Raw genomic sequence first — 17,804 nt, 5'->3', positions numbered from 1 at the left:
AGCCCGTTTCTGTTAATAGGTAAACTGACAACCGCTGACATATTTTTATGGATGTTTCATATTATATTATTTCATATTGTAGTCATCTGTACAATGAAGACAAATAGTGAATTTTCTGTGAATATTGTAACAGAGATGAGTTACCCTGATATGTTTGGGTTTTTTTTTTTTGACAAATTCAGTGTTTTCTTTTCCTTGATTTTTGATAATAGAATCTAACTTGTATTCAGGTCTTCAAAGTTTATATCTTAAATAATAATCTGAACTGTAACAACAACAATTTAATTTAGTCTTCTTTACAGAAATGCTGAGATATAGGCCTACTGTGTATATTTTTTTCCCATACCACTTTAAATTAAGAAGGCCTTGCAACCCCCTGTGAAGCTTTGTTGACCCCTAGTGGGGGTCCCAAACCTCAGGTTGGGAACCACTGCAGTACGTTATTATGTGATAGAAATAAAATACAAATTCCCAGCTGGATGTGATGAGAAACAGTTTTTCCTTTCATGTAATCTGCATTAGCATTGATGTGACCTTCATGTATTGAATGGTAAATGACAATAAGCTTATGTAAAACATCTCAGGTTAAGGCTTTAAGTGAGCAAAACATTTTTCATATCTAGTCCTTCTTGATCCACATACATTCTTATTATTCAAACTGTCTCTGGCTGTTGTTGAGCAGACGTTTGCCAGCATTTGTTTAAAGTGGCAGTAATAATAATGAATACTGTAGCAAACAAGTGCTGTTGGAAAGTATGTGGAACTGGAAACGGATATGGATCAGTGACATCGCAGCTTTACGTTGGGGAGCTTTAAGCGTCTACATTAACAGCTGGAACTGAAAAGTGGAAATATGAATTTTCTGTCCATGTGACCAATAAAAAAGTTCTTCCATTATCAGCAGAAAAAGTTTGGACTAAAATGGAAACTTTAGATTCAGACGTGGTTTCTTATCAGATGTGTTCATGCTCAATAGTGCTGCAGTGTGTACAGTTATAGAGACCCACTGTCTGGGGGCTCCTTGCTGCAGAGGCCATGGGTTAGACTTTTCTGCGTGTCATCCGCTTTCTCTCCCCCCTTTCCTGTCACTTTATAGCTGTCACTATTGATTAAAGGCAATAAAAGCTCTCCACTGAAAAAGGCTAACTTTTTTTTAACTCAGATTTTATGCATATGCTTTTGTCTTATTTTAAAATGTACCCAGTAGGGCTATATTTCAGTATTTCATCCTTCATTTCTGTGAAGTAAACTAAATGAAATTGTTATTTTTATATTTTAGATTATTCTTTAAGGTGTGAACTTTTAAGACCTGAACACAAGCCACATTCACAGAGCCTTCACTCTCTGATAAACAGCCTTGTCTTGCATTAGAAAGGTATGCAGTAAAAAACAACCAAAGAACTAATAGAACAATGGCCAGGTGACAGTGAGAAGAAAACACTGAAAAATAAGCCTGTAAAGTAAAAGCATGTATTATTGTTAAAAATATTAGGAAACATAATACAGAGAATTATATAAAAAAGTTGCTAAATGATCAGGAAAATTTGGTCATCAGTTTAGGCAATGATAAAAGAAAAGGTTTCCTTAAGGAAAAAGGTTGGGAACCACTGCTTTATACTATCACAGTTCCCCTAAAATTAGATGTTTTTTAAATTACAATATATCACCTTGCTTACAGTATTGTAATACATTGAATTGAAACCCCTCTATAATGATACTATCGTATCACCACATTCTTGCCAACACACAGCTGTAACAGATATATACGTATATACAAATATAGGTTCATAGATAGATACATAGTATATACCAGATAAATATGTAATAAAAGCAGCAGCATTAAAGATTAAGGATAACTCTACACTTTATATCCTCATCTCCTTGCCAGTAGCGTCTATGCCAAAATCAATACTCCATTAACCTCTATGGGAGATGATGCTTATATCATTAGCTTGTGTGTGTATGTGTGATGATGATGATGATGATGATGATGATGATGATGTATAGATTAATAAAATATTTAGGCTGTGTGTACAGCTGTGAGTGTCATGACAAAATTAGGTCTTTGGGCACAAGATCATTTCTCTTTACATTTCAGAATCAAATGAGATCATAAAAGTGGACAGCTTAATTGTAGGACAGGAAATAACACATGCATTTCTGCTGCCCTTACTTCCTTGTATCTTCCTTGATCTGATGATTTTCCATTTTCATTTCCAGCATGAATTTATTAAACTGATATTAAAACTAATTGCTGCTGAGAAATAAGTCTACTCTGTATGTGTGCATTTCTTGTGTACTGATCATATTTGGCAAAAAGAAGACATTTTAATTGTTTTTATTGTTCAGTAGTGACACCACAACCTACATTATTGTTCTCCGGGGGGCATTAACTTTTTATAGCAACTGTGACATAATAATATTTGTGTGAGTAGCCACTAAAAGCAGTGTGTTATTTCACTTGAGTTCCACACTTTTGAAGTTGTTACTTATATTTTGTTAATGTTTGTTGAGTTGAGTTTTGACATCACTACAAATGTACCAATGAAAGAAATGGATCCACATGTTGGCTCTTCCCAGATGTTGAAATGGGGCATATGACATAACTCAAAGAATTCTCTTTCTTCGTCATTGAGAGCAACTCTTTGCAGAGGGAGGCTTTATGAATACAGCCCCTGAATTTCTCTACAGTGCCAAAGAAACACTCGAGTTTGCATGAAATGCACATGGTTCTTGAATTTCACGGTTAAAGCATGAACCGAGCTTTAGGCCCATTACATAGTCTACAAAAGGGCTCATACTCTAACCCAGGTGTATAGCATACACAAGCTGCCATAGCAAACACAAAGCTCAGCTTCCTCGGGTTGTGAACGCAGGCTATAAACCACTAGTGCACAAAGAGGAAGTAGAGCTGCAGTGGACTTCGAGTAGTCATCTTGATGCAAATTTTGGACTTTGCACACTGCTACCTTAAGCGTGCATGAATCTCCCTTTGTGTTTCCGTCTGCATTGTTCTGCTCATATAAACTGCATCACATAAAACATGCTCTTGATTTGTGACATGCTTTGTTTTTTCTTGTCTTTTCTCTCTATTCATCCACCTCCAAAAAGATGAGATGTTCTTTTTTGGGGCGAAGCATGTCGTATCAGACCCTTTCACTAGATATGCGGTGCAAGTGGATGTGTCTGTGTCGTTGCTCTCTGTGCGATCCTCTTTCATCCTTTGGTGCTCTGTCTCCATGCAGTTAAGAGATCCAAACTGAGCTCACCAACAGTCCGTTGGTCCTCTCTTTGGAGGACAAGAGAGGAAGACATTTAAGAGTTCTATAAAATGTTGGAGGCACTCGTTCATGCTTGTGTGTGTGTAGGATAACATGCTTAAAAGGCTGCCCATGTGTGAAATAATGGAATGAATGTCAATTTTCTTCCAAGCAATATCCTCAGTCCCGTTACATAGTTATTATTAGAAAGACTAACAGCCATGCACAAACTGTATGTGTGTGTGTGTGTGTGTGTGTGTGTGTGTGTGTGTGTGTGTGTGTGTGTGTGTGTGTGTGTGTGTGTGTGTGTGTGTGTGGGAGTAAAAAGTGTGTGAGCAAATTCTAAGGAGTATGTTATATATTATCTTTAATAAATGTGACTTTATGTCTAATCATGTTGAATAACTGGACTGAATCCTGTCTATACTGTTCAGGTATTTTATAGATATTTACTTAAAAAAATCTATTTATTTTTTATTACATTTACCCTTAACAATTCTGTGCTGCTTTAAACCTCTGTTACTGTACACCTCTTCTACACTTAGACTTTTATTAATTAGCAGAATGAAATGTGCAGGCAAAGTACAAGAAAACACCCACAGTAAGAATTATTTGTAATAACAGAAATTATTTAAAGGCTGTTATTTTTTTAATATAACAGATTTAACATCAGTTGAATTAATTAGCTGTAACATTTTTACTGCAGTGTTAAAAGAAAAATTTTATTTCCAATGCATTTAAATAATCTACAGTAATAATAATAATAATAATAATAATAATAATAATAAGAATAATAATAATAATAATAAAGAGAATACAATATAATCAAGATAAAAAATTGAAGATATTCTGATTAACTACACATACACTGTCTCACATAAATACAGCAACAGGCACTGTCAACCCATACACACACATCTAAGTTGTTTGCACTGATCACACTCTTTAAACACATATAACGTTACACACATTCTCACAGCGCTAAACACAACTGACTGTGTTTGGCCTTTAAGATTAATGACTCTTTATTCATTTAATAATAATAATATTAATAACAACTAGAAAAGCACTCACAAATACATTATCTACAATAATGTGGCAGACATTGTGACGTGTGTGTATATGTGTGCTTGTATAACATAAAAAGTCCTTCTGCTGCCGAGTCTCTGCCGAGTCTCCCCCCAGTACCTTTGGTTTATACAGCTGCAAAACCGAACACACACACACACACACACACACGCACACGCACACGCACACGCGTGTGCATGTGTGTGTGAGTGTGTGAGAGTGAGCCAGAAAGAGAGAGATCATGTGTGAACGGCTGAGAGGTGTAGTTTCTGTGCTATGAATACATATGTGGTCGGGAAATCGGGGAGATCAGAGCGAAAGAATGCAGAGAGAGAGAGAGAGAGAGAGAGAGAGAAAGAGAGGGAGTGCCTCTTGCACCCCCCTTCTTTCCACACATCTACACCTCCAGCCTCTAAATGCAGAAAGCAGAAACCTGGCCCCTCCCTCCACCTCTTTCCCCCCCTCTCACTCTTTTCTCTCTGTATCTCGCTCGCCCCCTCTCTGTGTTGGCCAATCCCGTTCCTCCCTCTGTCCTCATGGCTCCGCCCCCCTTCCCGCTCAACCAGCGAGAGAGCTCCAAACTTGCAGAAGCATAGAGGGGGAGAGAAGGAGAGAGGGAGAGAGAGGCAGCAGGAGCAGATAGGCACACACAACAGAGGTGGCAGAACCAGGCGAGGAGACGGCGCTCGCACACACACACACACACACACACACACACACACAGAGACACACACACACACACACACAGGCAGAGAAAGAAAGAAATCAGAGTAGAGAATAAAAGAAGACAATTCTGCATTTTCTTTAACTGACAGAGAAAAGAAAGGCAACATAGGAGAGAAAGCAGGAGCTTTGTGTTTTTCCATTCTCCATCCCTCACTTGGAGCGCAGAGGCTGGATGAAGACAAGAAGTGAGAGAAAAGACTGAGGCAGTCCCGCAGATAGAAAAGGAGAGAGGCGAGAACAAACCTTCAGAAAACAGGGCTCGTGGTTTTTTTAAATATATTTTTGAAGCGAGGGAAGTCACAGACGGAGGTGTATTGTTATTTTTCTCCCGGTACCAGGACCGTGCCTGAAAGGATCCTATGTGTTTTTTGGGGGCATTAACCCTTTAAGCCGGGCGAAACTGGAGTTCTCACACAGACAAGGTAGATAACTGAATTCAATTTTCTTTCTTTTCTTTCCTTTTCTCCAATCTACACAATGCTTTGTGTGTGCTGTGTTAGTGTGTGTCTGCGTGCATTGGGAAATCGCTTGGTCTCCAATCAATTGCCTCTCATTGTATGAATTCACTGACTGAATGTAAACTCATTGACAAAAACAACACAGTCTATTACTGTGTGTGCATACGTGTGTGCGCGTGTTAAAATAGTGCCAGACCGGGGCCTCGTAGTTTGAATTGGTGAGAAAGTGGCAAGAGAGAGCGACAAGGAGAGGAAGGGAGAGGAAGGGAGAGGGAAAAGCCTTCTGTACGTCTGAGCCAAGCACATTGTGTTTTATCTTCTCTTTTATTGTTTTTTTTTTTTTACTCCTTTCTTCGTTCTCATCTTTCACTTATTCTTTTGTAGTTCACCTCATGATTTTTTAAAAATGTGGTCACATTTTCTGTACTAAAGACTATGAGGCTAAGTCAAGCAGCAAGTTAGTCAGTAAGCTGACAGTAAGTCAAGCAGTCGAACCATTTTTTTCTTCCTTTTTTGTGCACTCAATAGCATATCAACCCGTAATCATCTAAATCACTCTCCACTTTTACTTTAGTAAGTTGCCAATGCTGCCAATCAGTGAGCGACTTTTATCTCTGTGCTACAATCCTCTTACACACATAGTGACACACTTATAAATATTTCAGCGGTTAATCATAAAGTAAGCTTAGCTTGATGGTCTGGTTTTGATTTTGAGGCCATTACGTAGGGCCAATATTCAAAGGGAATGGAGAAGAGGGAATATTACTTTAATTAGGGCACCAATCAATGTGGAATACATAATGAAAAATATTCAGAACAAAATGCTGTCCGTCAAAGTTGTTGGTAAGGTGGCCAAATACATTTCAGCCCCTACAGTAGATGTTACCTTGTGTGTAATGTTTTTACTCTTCATCCAGAGTAGAAATGTGGGTGACGGTGTTGGTCCTCTCGTCAGTTTGTACTGCAGCGGTAAAGAAACAGGAAGAACTGAGTCCAGTCAGTGATCCACAACAGCCATCAGTATGGATTCATTAACATTATTTATTTTATTTTAAGTGCCCTATAACAACTTACATTAGTTTGATACTTGATGTTATACCAGTTTTACAGCCGCCTTTAAAGATCAAATATATGGAGAAGCAGCCAGCACTAAAATCAATTAGATTTTCAAAAAAGAGTGTTAATTTGTTCTTAATTTATGTACGGAATTTAAGTTGACACTGGATACTATGATGTGCACTTTGAATTTATACTATAAACATTCATGCAAAGTGTTTGAATTCTATCCTGTAAAAAAGATACAGAGTATACATCACTCTACCATGTTTATTTACTGTATTTACCATGGCAGACATTTAAATATGTTGTGGATAATCACACTTTTTATATGAATCCACTCCACTGTTAGCCTTCATTATAGACTGACACTGTCAGTGAAGCAGAAGTCTTCAGTGCTGGTTTTCAACAGCACACATAAGGCTGTGTGTGTATGTGTGTTCCACAGTGTAGTACTCACAGTGGCAGCAGTGCAACACTCTTTAGTCAGGGTCAACCTAATGTTTCAGTCTTTCAGTGATCTTCAGGTCATTGCTTTTCCTCTTACCTATCATGAAGAAACATCGTTCCAGTGCTTTGTCGCTCAGAAGATATATCGACTGGTGACATTGTATTGTAACTTTATTTATCAGGTACACTCAGTAGACATTCCCTCTATTCAGTTTTCACATTTTAGCACTTGTTAAGAGAGTTTTGATCTGAGATATACAGTGTTTAAATACATGACATGAATATTTGTCTTGTATTTCTGTAATACTTACATATATATATATATATATATATATATATATATATATATATATATATATGTATTTTTTCCCCAGATGTCTGTCACGTGACAGTAGTGGGTAAACTGTATTTAACCGAATAAAAGCTGGGTAAACTCAGGAAAGAATGAGCCCATCTGATCTGGCTTTCTAACTGTTTAATGGCTGTGCTTTTAGCATTGTGTTTTGAAAGGCATTTTGGTGTGTGTGTGTGTGTGTTTGGTGAGGTGAGGGTAAGGGTGGCTGGACTGTGCGCTGCTGCTCAGACACAGAAAGAGAAGACAGGCTTTAGCTTTTTGCCTAATCGCTTCCAGACACAGAGATTTGCATTCCATTGGTTTCTGTGTGTGTGTGCGTGAGTGTGTATGTGCACTCTTTTTCTCTTTTTTACTCTCTCGCTTTCAGTCTTCTCCTCTTGCTGCCCCCCACCCCTACTGTTACTTTTTCAATTAGAAACATAAATTTTGAGAAGCTCCTAAAAATGTGCTTGTGAGTAACGAAGCGAAAGAGGAAGTAGGTGATGGATTAAAGGAATTAAACTGTCATTGTGAGAGGAAACATGATTAAAAATGGCCGTGGATGGACAGATCGTAAAGAACGGAGGGCAGAGACAGTGGTAGAGAGAAGAACATTTGTAACTGATTAAGATTCCAGAGGACCTATTAGGAACGATAAGACGTCGGAGGGTGTAAAAGGTTTTTTTTTTCTTGAATTCAGAGCGAATTCTGCACAAAAGGTCAACTAGTAATTCGGCAAAGGCACATTTCTAAAAAGGGTGGTCAAGTCAATGTGAAATAACAATTAACTTTATGAACATCACCTTCCACTATTTACATCTCAAATGCTTTGTAATGCATGGAAGAGATGATGATTTGTAATAGTGTGCGTGTGGCTCAGAACACCGTACTTAGCTTTTGCTAGAAGTCCTTCTGTATGTGACTAATTATATTTTACTGTTTGATTTTACATGTGACATGTTTGTCAAGGTGATTTCTTTGTGCACATATTTGGGCTTTCTTTTGCTTTTCTGGAATGTTTTAATGGATTAGGAGCTCGGTGAGTTTCAGACCAACCACTGTGACAGACAATGCAGTCTGTCAAGCAGCACAGACAGCTGCTACATACCACTGGTGGTTACAATAATGAACACAAATAATTAAAAAGTATCATTCAATAAAGTTAGCACATTTAGGAGGTTTTTTAACTGTGTGATCATGGAGCACCTTTCTTGTTGTGGTGCCACATCGCATATTACAGATCAAGTAGGAATTTATAATTAATTTATAATATAATTTATGTACTTATCATTATCAGTTATTGTATATCAATAAATATATTGTTTATTGTTTTGTGTATCCCTGTATTATACTGTATGTATGTGTTAAATGTGATTGGATTTCACATGGAATGTGGTGCTTCCTAGATTTGTTTGTTGTTAGAAGGGCAGTGAAAGCGTGTTGGTTTCATCCTGTAGAAGTGACGTTTTTCAGGGTTTTTTCTCTGCAGGATTTATCAGATTATAATAGATGTATTTGCAGATTATAGGGGACAGAGTGTGTGTGAAGGACTGACCGCTGGGGCAGACAATGTGACCAGCCAACCATTATATGACCTGCTGGATCCCACCACTGCTGCAATTGGAGGAACACACACACACACACACACAGGCATTCATGTTACAGCACGGATATGTACACATTCACATGAGCGACCATGCATGTGCTACAGGAACACACACATTGTCCTAACCAGTGTTGTGTTTCTCCTCCAGGTTTGAGAAACAGACTGCCAGTATTTTTCTCTGTGTATGTGTGTGTGTGTGTGAGAGAGTGTGTGAAGACACGTCTTGAGAGATTCATCCTGCTTTAAAGGAACTTGACTCTCATATCTCCTCAATTTCTCATTCCTGCACTTTTCTTTCGTTTATCTCCATCACTCTCTTGCTCTGTCACACACATGCAACCCCCCCTTTATGTCTCTCTGTCGCTCTCTCTCCACAAATAGAGCACTATCTCCTAGCAACAAGGCCTTTGAGAGTGATGTGTGGGATAGATTGGGTGTCTGCGATATAGGGGCCTGTGTGTGTGTGTGTGTGTGTGTGTGTGTGTGTGTGTGTGTGTGTGTGTGTGTGTGTGTGTGTGTGTGTTTATGTTTCAAAGCTAGAAAGATGATGAAAGTCATCAGAGGAAGGACATCACTTTGAAACAGGAATTAAGGAATAAATGAATGAATGCGAGTCAGTGAAGCGTGTGTGTGTGTGTGTGTGTGTGTGTGTGTGTGTGTGTGTGTGTGTGTGTGTGTGTGTGTGTGTGTGTGTGTGTGTGTGTGTGTAATTTTCCTGATGGACTGCATTACTCTAGATGGGGCTATTACTCAGAAAATAAAAATTTCAATTATTCCTAAAATGCCCTGGACCTGTACACACACACACACACACACACACAGACAGTGATATACTGTATAACATTATTCTTTAGCTATGCATACTTGAACAGACACAAGGATTTACAATAGTTCACACACCACACTGACTCAGGGCGGTATAAAGGTCTTGCTCATTTATATGAATTTGACCATATTTTCCCGTTTTATTCTTTTTCATTACATACAGGACATTTATAGTTCATTCATCACCAGAGTGGAGCACTAATGTGTATGTATTGTGGTGTGTATGTGTGCCTATGGGCTGCTGTGTGCACCTGTTTGATGGAATTGATATGGTTGTGACTTACGCCTCTGAAAGTGTTTGTGCATATTCTACTCTGTGTCTATGTCTGTGTTTTCCAGACGTGATAGGGCACAGCAGCGTCTCTTCTCATCACTAATTCAAAAGGACAAATAGTAAAAAAGTAACTTTCTGCTCTTCATTTCAGTAGTGAAGACAAATCAAAAGCAACGTCCACATTATTATGAACCGTGCTCTGAGAGGTGGTGTGCCTCAGGACTATAACGCAGAATTTTACACACATAGGGTAGTCACCATAAATTACAAATTACTTCAGTTTTGAGAAATATACAGGCCTCTTGTGCTGCAGAAAGTTTTCAGTATGCATTTAACAAGTATATATATTTGGTCCAAAATATACACAGTAAATTTATAATCAATTAACATTATATTAACATTTTCTTGTGCTGCAGTAGTGGTTGTAATAGTAATATAATTAGGGATGGGAATGGAGAACTGGTTCCAGATTGTCCGATCAGTCGGAGTTGTATGTCTCCAAGCTTATCAATTCCACGCAAAACAATGACGTCAAACTTGTGTCTGTGCTGCTGGAAACTTGTAGGTTTAGCAGATTTTTTCTTTCACTAAGAACTTAAATGAACAGGAATGCTGTACAAATATTCTTTAATTGCATCCATTTTAGATGATGACAGACAGGCTGATGCTACAGATAGCTCTCAGGCTACAGCCCTTTTTCTTTCTTATTTTCCATACAGAAAATGTATCAGCAATCTATAATAATCAATAAAGAATTGAACCGATAAGCGGAAACGTTATTGGTATCAATAAAATCTAAATAAGGTAACAGTTTGCATGGCTCCTTTTAAGTAAATTCAAGTCCATTATTGAGTACATCTCACAAGACTTTTATAGTAAGACCAACTTAATTAGTTTATTAACCAACATGATGTGCTTTATACTCTACAAGCTTAATTAAGCTGAGCCAACTTAATTTTATTATTAAGTGGTCAAAACATTTGATTTAAGTTATTCTTACTTCTTTATTTTACTTCCATTTGACTTAGAAATGTAAATGCAAATTGTTACCTTCATTTTTTCAAGTATCTACTATCACACTAATATCACTTCAGTCAGAAGAAAAATTACACATAGCAATTCCAGTTTTGAGAAACTTTATTGTAAAACCAGTGTAAGTAGAATGCATTTCCTGGAGATGTCTCATATATTCAAAATGGTTACATTAAAGTACAGTGAAGAATTAATTAATAATTTGTTAATCGACTTTTGCTTCAGACCCCTCACTCACTCACCTTGTGTGTGATTGAAATATTTTAGTTATTTCTATTGCAAAGCATGTCAGTATTAGTAATACTAAACAACTGATGCTTTCAATGCAAACCTACTATGACTATAACTACTACTACTACTACAACTACTAAGAATACAAATAATAATAACAGTAATAACAATGATAGTCCAATTACTTACAAACACAACAAACAGTTAATGGATTGCTCTCTATAGACTTGCTAGCTCCGTCTGAGCCACAGGACCTCCTCACCTCTGTTTTTCTCCCCTTCTCCCACATTTAAGCGTGTCATTTTTCACTCATGTCCACTTTATCACTTCCAGTAGAACAACATGATATCATTAAAGAGAGATTCTCCCCCCAAAAGAGAAAATTACAGCAGAGGGCAGGATGATTCAGTCTAGTTTACACAAGAGCGAGAGACAAAAAGAGAGGGAGCGGGCTGACTGATGATGTGCTTGCTGACTAAGTCTTTCTTATCAGAGACTGAATCCAGATGGTTTGCAAACACACTTCCTCTTCATCCTCATTCTCACTCTCTTTTGTCCCTCCTCCTCCCCTTATCCACTCCTCCCCTTTCCTTCATTTCTCCACTTGTTTAATATTTTAAATGGAAAATGGATACTTGAATAGTATCCAGGATTTACTTCAGAATTCCAGCATAAATCGTGTACCATCTTAAAATAAAAGCTGACAGTGTGTGCGATAATAAAGGCCTTTATCCAGAGAGCTCCACTCATGGATCATTGTCAGCTGCAATTGTAAAGGCTGCATTACATCATGACAGCACTGTTGTAACCATCATAGGGCACCGCGGGAGAAAATGCTGCTGAAGAAGAACAAGAGAACCGGACAAATGTCAGAAAGCAGCGAGGCACACACAGAGAGTGAAGTCTTTTTGAAAATGATGTGAGTGAATCTCGTAGTTGCTCATATGTATTTGTAATGTATTAACACCTTACACCACTCTCATTTGCATAATGATGCAGAAATGTATATAAAAAAGTAAAAAGTTAGAAAAAAATTCATTTTGGGGACATAAATAGAGGGAAAAAATGCTAAATGAAAATAATACAAATTAAATACAAAAATAAATATGTAAAGGAAGAACAAGCAAATAAAAATTACTAATAAAGTAAACAAATAAGGGAATTATTAAAAAAGGGAAAAAAACAAAAGAGAAACAATTAAAACAGGAATATCAATTAATGCTCCATTTGTTTTGAGTGCCTACACCTATTTTACTATACTTTTTGGTGCATTTGATGGAATATTAATTCATTTATTGATAACAAATTTTATAAAAGCCTGTGAAGGTAGTATTGTTATTACTATTCTTACTACTAGTGAGAATGATGACATAGTTGAGGAGAAAAATAGTAGCAAATTGGTTCAGAGACATAGTGAGTAACTCACACAGTACACACACACACAATGACACACACAGGACTCTTGTATCACTAGCAGGCTCCTTTCAGGTCTTATCTAGCTGGGAAATGAAGACAGATGATGTGACGGAAAAATGAACCATGAGCACCTAGAGGTGGTGGTGTGTGTGTGGGGGGAGGGGTGATTAGAGAAAGAATGTGTGTTTACCTGTGCCTGCTGCTTGCCTGTGTGTGTGTGTGTGTGTGTGTGTGTGTGTGTGTGTGTGTGTGTGTCTGTATTGTTCTTGGACTGCAGCAATGTGTTTTGTCTGTTAAGCATCCTGCAGGGAGCTATCCCTCTTCCTCTTCCTCTTTATTTTTTGATAAAACTAAAAATATCATATAACTGACAACTAATTTGCTAATTTGTATCTTTCATGTAAATATATTTTTAATGAAAAGAAGTACACTGAGGAGAGCTCAGCCTGCCACTTCACAGTTTCTGCCACATTCAGTCGCAACACGAAAGTAATCTGAGTACTTGTGAGTCATTGTTATAATGATGATGACTATGGATTAATTCATTATTATTCATTGTGTCTATTGTGTGTGTAATTGTTCACAAACACTGGAAGAAAATAGGATGCTAAAGTTCTAGCAGCCTAGCAGTTCTAGTATTTCACCAAAACTAACAATAAATCTTTGCTGGAAGGCTTTTACTTTGAAGCAGCTTACAGAAACATATTTTTTCTACAGCATGCTAACATCACCAAAAATCTGTTTTCTTTTTTTAAGTAACCATTGTTGCTTTTAATCACACAAATACACAGTGCTACAGCGGCGCTGTTTTTAATCAAATATACATTTGTGAGAATAAAGCGCAGAGCAGGGACAAAAGGGAAGAGGAAATGATGACTGAAAGGTAGGGAGAGAACAAAGAGGCTTCTATCGTTTTATTGCACTAAAATATACACAGATACTTCAATCGGGATGATATATAAGAGAGAGTATGAATGTGTGTGCTTTCTATTTTTTCAGTCACACTCACACAAACACACAAGAGGAGGAAGAAGAGGAATAAGCCTACATAATACCTTTTTTGTGTTTATTTTAGATATGTGTGACTAGTTACCAATGTTTGCAATGTCAGACTTGAGGAATGACTCCAAACCAAGTGAAGGATATCAGACAGTGATAGCCTGTGTTTTAGTGTGTCTGAAAAGAGAATCAGTCTATAGTAATAAACAAAAACAAATCTGCAAAAGTGACTGCGTACAAAGGGCTACAAGAACATACACACACTCAACTCTGTGTCCCCTTTATGATTACCCCTTCCACCCTCCTCCTACCACTCCCTCCTTCTCCTTCACCCCTCCTCCATCTCTTTTGTTTGGTCGTGTCAGGGCAAGGCAAGGTCGCCCTCCCAACAGGCCATGGGGTCAACTTACAGGAAGTGTGTGTGTATGTGTGTGTGTGTTTGTATGACCTCTGCTGACATATGTGGTTTTGTTAATGTGGTGTTGTTGTTCTTTCACCTTAAAACAGATAGCTGGAAGGTGATAGCTGAACACACATTTTTTACACACACACAAACACACACACTGATGAGAGATTCTAATCAAAAACTGTTATTTTATCACTCTGTATACTCTGTATTGTTCATCAGTGTTGCTTGACCAGCACCATTTCACCTACATGACCTGTGTGTGGAACACACTTATGTATCGTTGCATCGCTGGCTGTATGTGAGTAAGCGAGTGTCTGCTTTTTGGCCCAACATGTTCCCTCTTCTCCCTCCCCTCTTCTCTTTCATTCTTTTCTCTCTCGGGGTTCTCTTCTGTCTCTCTTTTCACTTATTACTTTTGTGGTAGGTTCAAGAGCTGTTATGTCTGACAACCTGAGGAAATGTCACAACACGTGTACGGGAGCGAGGAAAGGGGTAGGAGGGGAGGGAGGGATTTAGATAAAGATTATTTAGAATTGATTTAATGCAGCAGAGTGTGGCTGCTTACCGCTGCTGGATTTAAAGCTTCACTGCCAGTTGTTTTTTTAAAACAAACTCCATCGTGTTAGATCTTATCACTCCGCTGTTCAGTCTTGGAGCTATTTTGTCTCTTGTCGGCGAATACACGTGTCTGTGCACCGATCCTACACCACGTCATTTATTAGTACTGTAGGGCTGCAGAAATGCCCTGGCCTACAAATCTTGTTCTCCTGATGTGTGTGATACAAATCAATCAATCATGATTTTAATATTTTTTTTCAGTGAAAATTTAAATTGTGATGCAAAACTTGATCCCACTAATCGTGAATTTGCAATAGCGATAGCTGCCAAAATATTTGCAATATGATTGAATATGATTTTTCCCACACATGTATCAGATTGATACTCTGTTAGGCTACTACGCAAAGTTTAGATATTGGAATCGGTATCAGGAAGTAAAAATTGTATCAGAACATCTGTAACTGTTGCAGCTATGTTTGTCTACCTTCAGATTTTTACAATTAAATAGATTTCTTTTGACAACCTTTTGATGGGGCACAGTTTTCTGTGTAGGTTAAGTAAGTAAAAATGATTGCAGTGTATTTTCCCCTTGAGAAAAATGTAGGATAAAATGTATGTTACGCAGCTGTTGAATTGCCTCCTGCTCTTTAGAGGCTTGAAGGGAAAATTGCTATACTTTGGCCCCTCCAGGATGGATTTAATGATTGAGCTTTACTTCTTCATATGCACACATTTCATTTACATCTCACACACCAAAACCATTAACTGCATAAACTGTCCCAGTGAAGCACAAGAAACAACTTAATATCATTTTAATGTGATGTGACCATTCATGTCCCACCACACATACTGTACCTCGGCAGGTAGTATCTGAGTGTCAGAGCATAATGTAATTGCAGAGTAATGCCAGTAGGGAACTCAATTTTACTACTTCTCTACTACGCCTCTCAGGGAATGGTATCACATCCTGCTTCACCACCAATGTTTCATATAAAACATTTCTTTAGAATGGACCTGAAATGCAGGGTACCACACTGGATTTTAATCACTGCTGAGGCTTTGACGCAGAGTGCACAGACTTGTGGTCAAAACTAGTTCTCAGACATATATTGAATGATTAGTTTTGTTTGCCTGGTGGGAAAATGTCTCAATTTCAAAATTGTCAGAATTCAAGTCAGAAAGTAACATGCTTTATTGGCAGCAGAATTGGCTTCATCTAAAGCTTCTCTTTCAATTATTTCTCTAGATCTTTCCACATTGCTCTAGCTGTGGGCTAGTTTAAGCAGCTAGCCCACAGCTACACAACCCTGCGCCAAGTGGACTCTTCACTTTGCCTGGGAACACTCAGCCTGACTGTGGAGGGTTATTTCAGGACCTAGCCCTGGGCTATACTTTGCTAAATGTCTTGCTCTGCCCTTTTAGCCGCAAAGGAAGTGGAGCCCATAACCCTTGCAGAGCTTGTGTCTTGCTTTTGGGAATGGAACCGCTAACCTTGGTTATGCTCTAGGACAGTTGCTCTTTGACTGTTTTGGACCGAATGCTTACATGATGTTAAAGCATTTGAGCACCACCAGCAATCCACTGGCACACACATACCCACACAAGCTCACAGTCCTGGTTGCAACTAAATGAAATGGAACTGTGCTTGGGACTTGCTTGTTTAGTGGGTTTTGATAGTCTCAGCAAAAGACATAGCAAACCCTTGCTACTTTGATATTTGGTATTCTCTGAGAAACCTTGCTTCTCCACTGGCAACACTTCTTCTATTTTCTTGTTGTCTGGTTATTTCAAAGTAAAACATGTTCCAAAGCTAACTACCGAGACTAACAACTTGTTTGTTTGGTAATTCTTAAAGTTAAAGGTCCACTGTGTAACATTGAGGAGGATCTATTGTCAACTCTAGTTTCTCCGATATTCTTGGAAGGGCAAGTTGTATTCAGTTGGTTACAATCTGCAATTTCACTGCTAGATGCCACTAAATTCTACACTCTGCTCCTTTAAATGGTGATAGCTAACCTTTTATCAAGTGAACTATTTTGCACAGTGTGATTAAAACACATGGTATGTGGCTGATGAAGTATCCTGCAGTCATTATTACACTGGATTCCTCAGTGAAGCTTCCAGCAGAGAATGCTCCCAGAGTTTTGGAGTGCTCTCAGTGAAACGATACAATCATATCTTACAGCAGCAGTACCACAGATCAGCTCATGTGCACTAAGCAATCCTGTAAGAGCAGAGTCCCTCCTTGATTTTATTAACAGAAAGCTGCAGCTTTTTTGCATTTAATTTGGTTGGCTATGCATTTCAAAAACTGTCAATGAAAACCTTTTTAGTTTTATATTCATACCATTCAAAAGTTATATTGTATGTGGGAGGTGAGCTAATTTTGCCAGCATGATCCAACATCAAAAAGAAAGAATGTTGCTCATGCAAAGCATCTCCACCTGAGAATGTGGAGAGAGAGTCTTGTGAACACTTCTCTCCACTATATCCACCTTCACTTCAGAGTGCAGAAGGAGCTACTTGTGGCGATTGGCTTTTTCAGAGCCAAGCACATAACAGTTGTTAAATCATTGATCCTTCCTTGAGAAAACTCACAACTCTGACAGCAGTTGAGCACAGGTTTTCAAATCCATTGGCAGTTTTTTAACTTAACTGCCTCATGGTGGATGCTGCAAAGTGCTAAATTCATGTTGTGCCAGCTTCTTTCATTTGTGCTGCTTCTTTTCTGTTGGGATCTGTATCAGTATAAACTGCTTTTAATTTGTTTCCAGGTGATAACGTTCCTTATATAAATGCATTCACATATGTGCTCTTTTGTAGTTAGCAAAATAAAGAACACAACATCCTCATGAACTCAAAACCTTCCCACTTATTTTGGACATAAATTCATGTTGTGCGGGCTGCATTTTCATATCTGTTAGCTTTCTTTACCTGGGTAACACAAATGGCTACACATAAACGCGGCAATATTGTTTTTTAGCAATCTGCAAGCATTCATTATACCTTGAGGCACTTTGGAGACAGCTGGGGCACTATTTCTCATGCTTCCTAATGCTCCTAGAGTAAGAAAGAAGAAGCAGAAGAGTGAGATCCTATTTC

General features: G+C 38.2%; 1 protein-coding gene across 11 annotated transcripts in view; it reads left to right on the top strand.

Annotated features, from left to right (window-relative positions):
* LOC127355461 (teneurin-3) overlaps positions 1-17,804 on the top strand; it is a 361,742-nt gene that overhangs the window by 161,407 nt on the left and 182,531 nt on the right. The window contains exon 1 of one of the 11 annotated variants that reach the window (XM_051386373.1): positions 4,943-5,476. The exons of the other annotated variants lie outside the window; for them this stretch is intronic. The gene's annotated coding sequence lies outside the window, so the exon portion shown is untranslated. Of the gene's footprint in view, positions 1-4,942; positions 5,477-17,804 lie in introns of those variants that run through there. 11 annotated transcript variants of the gene reach the window in all.

This window comes from Dicentrarchus labrax, unplaced genomic scaffold (assembly GCF_905237075.1).
Source record: "Dicentrarchus labrax unplaced genomic scaffold, dlabrax2021, whole genome shotgun sequence".
Lineage (NCBI taxonomy): Eukaryota > Metazoa > Chordata > Actinopteri > Moronidae > Dicentrarchus > Dicentrarchus labrax.
Note: the sequence above shows the minus strand (reverse complement) of the source record. Positions and strands in the feature narration are given on the sequence as shown.